We start from the raw sequence: 6,372 nt of genomic DNA on the forward strand, positions 1-6,372 counted from the left end.
GAACCATAGCTTGTTCTGAATGCTGTCTTGGGGGTATCTTCTTCACGAATGCGAATCTGATGATAACCCATACGAAGGTCAAGCTTGGAGAAAACTTTAGCCCCTTTGAGTTGCTCGAAAAGCTCATTGATGTTGGGAAGTGGGTACTTGTTCTTGATTGTCTTTTTCTTCAATGGACGGTAATCGATGCAAAGTCGGTCCGTGCCATCCTTCTTCTGGACAAAAAGAACTCCACAACCCCATGGGGAAGAACTCGGTCTGATCAAACCCAGACGCTCTTGTTCATCGAGCTGCTTCTTCAATTCTTTCAGCTCCTTGGGTCCAAGCTTGTATGGACGCTTGCAAACGGGTTCTGTTCCAGGCTCAAGATCAATAACGAACTCGACTGGCCGATGAGGAGGCATACCCGGAAGCTCTTCTGGAAAGACATCTTGGTACTCACAAACGACTGGAATCTGAGAAATAGCATCCAATTCGCCCTTCTCATTGAGAGAAAACAACCGAATGGTTTCATCGCGAGCAGCATAGATGATAACATCCTCAGAAGGGTGTGTCAATTGAATTTGCCTGGCAGCACAATCAAGCTGAGCCTTGTGCTTAGAAAGCTAGTCCATCCCAAGAATTAGATCAATATCAGAATCGCCAAGAACAAATGGTTTAGAAAGGAATTTGTAGTCGCCCATCTTGATGGAAACATCCGGAATCATTGTGGTAGCCCTCATAGAAGAGCCCGGAGAAACAACTCCCATGGGTTTTTCCAACATTTCTGAAACGAAATCGTGCTTTGCAACAAATGATCTAGACATGAAACAATGCGAAGCACCGGTATCAAATAAAACTTTTGCAGGAATATCATTAACAGGAAGATTACCGATGATCACATCTAAAGAATCCTCTGCCTGAGCTGCATTCAACATGTTCACCTTTGCAGACTTTGGATTATGCTTGACCACTGCATTGCTTGAAGATCTCACAGGAGGAGGAGGAGGAAGGCGCCTTTGATTCAAGCATTTGTTCGCGTAGTGGCCTTTCTGCTGGCACTTGTTGCAAGTCACTTTTGAGAGCGGACGGTGATAAGGAGCACTTGACCTTGGAGCATGAGACTGAGACTTGTTCTGATAGCTTGGGTTGGGTGGGTGGAAGATCCACGAGCACCTGAGTTCTTCTGTTGGTACGGCTGACGAAACGGAGGAGGAGGAAGATAAAACTTATGTTGCTTAGCTGCCACTTGTGAGGAAAAAGAAGATTGCACTGCATCTCTGATTCTCTTCTTAGAAGCCTCACACTTGAGCTGAGCACCTTCTTGCTTAAGTGCCATATTGTAGAATTGATCAAACTGAGTAGGCTCAATAAGAACGAGAGCTAACTGCAGATCCTCTCGAAGGCCACCTCTGAACTGATAGATCATACTCTTCTCATCTGGAACATCTTGCTTAGCAAAGCGAGCAAGTTTCTGAAACTGCTTGTTGTATTCATACACTGACATGTTGCCTTGCTTGAGATTGCGGAACTCCTCACGCTTGCTCTCAACAACACTAGTAGGAATATGGTGAGCTTTGAAGTCCCGACAGAAATCAGTCCAAGTAATCACTCGACCACCTCTGGAATCCTTGTATTGTTGGAACCAATCAGCTGCCTGATCCTTGAGCTGAAAAGAAGTGAACTTGACATAGTCCTCAGGCCTGACATTGCTGCATTCAAAATGCTTGTTGATATCCACGAGCCAATCATCGGCGTCCGTGGCCTCGACACAATAGCTGAAAGACTTCGGCTGATTTGCAAGGAATTGGTTGAGGGTTGGAAACTGAGGCTGATGATTGAACTGCCCTTGACCTTGATTCCCTTGGTTGCCTTGGCCTTGGTTGCGCTCTTGCATGAGCTGGATCATCATCTGAGCATGGGCGTTAGAGGCTGCCATCAAAGCTTGCCATGCCTCCGGAGGCGGAGGTGGTGGTGGAGGGTTTGCCTGACTCCCATCATTGCGTTCCGGATTCTGACGCGTTGGCGGAGCCATCCTGAAGAGGGTGACATCCGTTAGCATCTTGATAAACAGATAGACAAGTTGAATCAATCGGATAGAAATTGCAAAATATAGTCTTCACAATAAACATTCGAACAAAGATGAACGAATGAATTCCAAAGTAAACATCACACGTCCATTAAGGTGAGAAGCCACTTGAATAGATATTGATGAATGAAATAAACAAGGTACAACTGGAACAAATAAGTGGTAAGGATTACCCAATCACAAACCAAATATCTGCAGAAGAAATGCTAGAGCTACTTGAAACCCACCTATAGACTCCCGAAACTTTCTGGTTATGCAATCTGGTGTTGGGGATACAGGGGAAGCACAATATCTCACCCAAACTAGCAATCCCTACATCCAGTTGTATCCATCCGTCAACACATAACCAAGAAACCTTCGGAAATCGTGTACCTCAACCTTCGAAAAGCATCCGTTATACGAGTTATGGCAATACTCCCGAGCTTGCCCCAGTACTGGGTTATCGGGGTTATCTCACCAACAACTGCATAAAAGAGATTTTCGATGTCGGCAAATCTCAGGTATTCCAAAACTGCAACGATAAAATTGTGACGACAACACCTCGGAGCTCAACTCCCCGGGACACTGCCACAACCCCTAAATGTCAGGAGGCACCAAGAACAATGTTCTCGTCACAAAACCATCAGAACGATTCGAAGATACCCGCGTGATCCTAAAAAAATTTTACTGAAAATTTGAGAAGAGGATAGTCAAAACATCTACGTCAGGAGACCTCACCAGAGCGACGAAGGGACTGAGGAGTAAAAAGAATCCTACTCTCCGATATATATAATCCTAAGACTCAAAACATTTTTGTTCTAGACTCAACATCGCCAGCAAACAATCAAGCAGGGGCTCCTAAGTCGGGCATGGCTCTGATTACCAACTTGTAACACCCACGATGCGGCTATATCTCCCACGTGTCGGAGCACGACTTAGAGGCATAACCGCATGGTGGTTTTGTCGCAAGAAGGGTCATCTTCACACAATCCCATGTAATGAACAAGAATGGGATAAAGAGAGTTGGCTTACAATCGCCACTTCACACAATACATAAATTAAGATCATACATCATTCAAATACACTCATAGTCCGGCTACGGTCAAGTTCAAATGAAAAGAAGACAACCCCAAATGCTAGATCCCCGATCGTCCCGACTGGGCACCTCTACTGATCATCTGGAAACGATACATAATAACGACCAAGGGCCTCATCAAATTCCCACTTCAGCTCATTTGCGCCATCTGCGCCAGTATCCTCGGCACCTGCATCTGTTTTGGTAGAATCTGTGAGTCACGAGGACTCAGCAATCTCACACCCGCGAGATCAAGACTATTTAAGCTCATAGGTAGGAAAGGGGTAATATGGTGGAGCTGCAGCAAGCACTAAGCATATATGGTGGCTAACATACGCAAGTGAGAGCAAGAAGAGAAGCAACGCATCGGTCGAGAAACTAGAAGTGATCAAGAAGTGATCCTGAAACTACTTACGTCAAGCATAACACAAACCGTGTTCACTTCCCGGACTCCGCCGAGAAGAGACCATCACGGCTACACACACAGTTGATGTATTTTAAAGAGGTCAAGTGTCAAGTTATCTACAACCGGACATTAACAAATTCCCATCTGCCTCATAACCGCGGGCACGGCTTTCGAAAGATCATATACCCTGCAGGGGTGTCCCAACTCAGCCCATCACAAGCTCTCACGGTCAACAAAGGAATAGACCTTCTCCCGGGAAGACCCGATCAGTCTCGGAATCCCGGTTCACAAAACATTTTGACAATGGTAAAACAAGACCAGCAAGCCCACCCGCTGTGCCGACAAATCCCGATAGGAGCTGCACATATCTCGTTCTCAGGGCACACCGGATAAGCTAAGCATATAGGTACCGACGTAATCCAAGTTGCCAAGGAATGGTCCCGCACGGTGCTCTAGTTTGGACCAACACTCGGAGGAGCACTGGCCCGGGGGGGTAAATAAAGATGACCCTTGGGCTCGTGAAAACCCAAGGGAAAGGGCTTAGGTGGCAAATGGTAAAACCAAGGTTGGGCCTTGCTGGAGGAGTTTTATTTAAAGCGAACTGTTAAGGGGGTCCCATAAATCACCCAACCGTGTAAGAAACGCAAAATCCAGGAACATAACACCGGTATCACGGAAACTAGGGCGGCAAGAGTGGAACAAGTCACCGGGCATAAGGCCAGGCCTTCCACCCTTTACCAAGTATATAAGGTGCATTAAAATAAACAGGAGATATTGTGATATCCCAAAATAACCACGTTCCGACCTGGAACAACCTCCATCTTCACCTGCAGCTAACAATGCTATAAGAGGGGCTGAGCAAAAGCGGTGACATAGCCAATCAATGGTTGCTAGGACAGGTTGGTTAGAGGTTTGTCATGGCAATAGGTAGGCATTGTAAACAAAGGCAGGCAGGGCTAACATAGCGAAAGAGCAAATACTAGCAAGCAAAGATAGAAATGATTTCGAAGGTATGGTCATCTTGCCTGCAAGGTTCTCAGAGTTGATGAAGGCTGGATCCTCGTTAGCGTACTCAACAGGTTCCTCGTGCACGTACTCGTCTCCTGGCTCTACCCAAAGCAAGAACACAAGCAAGGAACCACAATAAATCACGGTGCAATGCACAAGCAACATGATGCAAAACATGTCATGATATGCGAGATGTGGTATGCAATGCATATGCGTGCTTTGGAAGAAAAGATGATGAATAAGGCATCAACTTGGCAAACCAAGTATGCCGCTGGAAAGATGAGATGATTTTGGTTGAAATCGATATAAAGATCACCGGATTCGGATGCACGGTTTGCAAATGGCAAACAAGACAAGTATGGCACAAAGCTGCGATTAACAGCACGATGCTACTTAGCATGCAACAAGAAAGTATGCTACAGCACCCCAACATGAAAACAAAGCATATGGAGATCATCTACAGGAGATGCTTTACAAAATAGGAACACTGAGCTATGGCTAATTCACATCATAACAGGTTCAAACAAGCATGGAGAAAGTGCATAAAATTATCAGGTTGGACATGGCAGAAACAACATCACGAAGCAATGTTCAGAGCAGGTTATCAACATGCTACAGGAACTTATAATAGCAAAGCAAGGCATGGCATGAATCTACTCAAATCATAGATCAAAAGTCCCTTACTGACCATAAGCCAAAAAGGATCAGAAAATATGATGGCACCCACGTAAACATAGCAAGTTTCGTTAACAGATTTCAGCAAACAAAGCATGGCATTGAAATAATTACGAAGGCACCTTCGTGAGCTCGATGCACTTACTACAGAGCACCTCATGATAAACTAAGCATACATCCATCAAGAAGGCATGTCATAGAAGCTATACATGGCAAGAAACAACATCATAGCATATCCCGATCAACTACAACAACCTCGGCCAAATTGAATAACATGTAAACAATCTGCCAGGAAACATTTTTGAAGCAAAAGTAGAGCACGAAAATGACATGCTATACTACTCCATAATTGCAACCAGGACCATCGATGGATAGAGCATAACCATGTTTTCAAAACACCCTTACTGAAGTATCTCAAATTATGCATGGATCTCTCTGTAGCAACATGTTTACATGGCATGAAAATTACAGCAGAACAGGGACTAAAATCAGCATTAACACGAAGCCTAGTTTGCATGCTTGTGCTAGCCACCACATTGATCGCAAAATTACATGGTAAGCACCTCTGTAAAGAAGACATAGCCTAGTTCAAAACACATTTAGGGACCAAGTCCATAGGATGCACACATCAATCATGGCAAAAATGACAAAAGAGCTCGTGCTGATAAGATTCTGAAACTAACATTATGAAGCCCTCTTCCAACAGCATTTCGGGCATCAAGATGACCTCAAATGCAAATGATGCAATGGAATGAAATGATGTACTCTTCGAGGCGAACAATTTAACATATTATACGCACGAAACGGAGCTACGGATGCAGAGATATGATGGCATGAATATGGCATGAAAATGTCAGAAATCTGGGACTTAGGCAAATTCGGGTCAACCTTAGGGTTTCGGCATGGATTATGATGCACGTCGGGATCTCGCCGGAGATGCGTCGCCGGAGACGAGGGAGGCAGCCGGAGGAGCTCGGGGCCGGGGAGGCCGGGGAGGCAGCGCCGGTGACGAGGGGCGGCGGGGCGGAGCTCGCCTGAGCCGCGGGGCGGACGGGACCAGGCGCGGGCGGTCGCTGGCGGGCAGAGCCGCGGGGCGGCGCCGGCCGGAGGAACTGGGCGGCGGAGGAGGCCGCAGGCGCTCAGGCGCGCGGCAGATCGGCG

Source organism: Triticum dicoccoides, chromosome 3B (genome assembly GCF_002162155.2).
Source record: "Triticum dicoccoides isolate Atlit2015 ecotype Zavitan chromosome 3B, WEW_v2.0, whole genome shotgun sequence".
NCBI lineage: Eukaryota > Viridiplantae > Streptophyta > Magnoliopsida > Poales > Poaceae > Triticum > Triticum dicoccoides.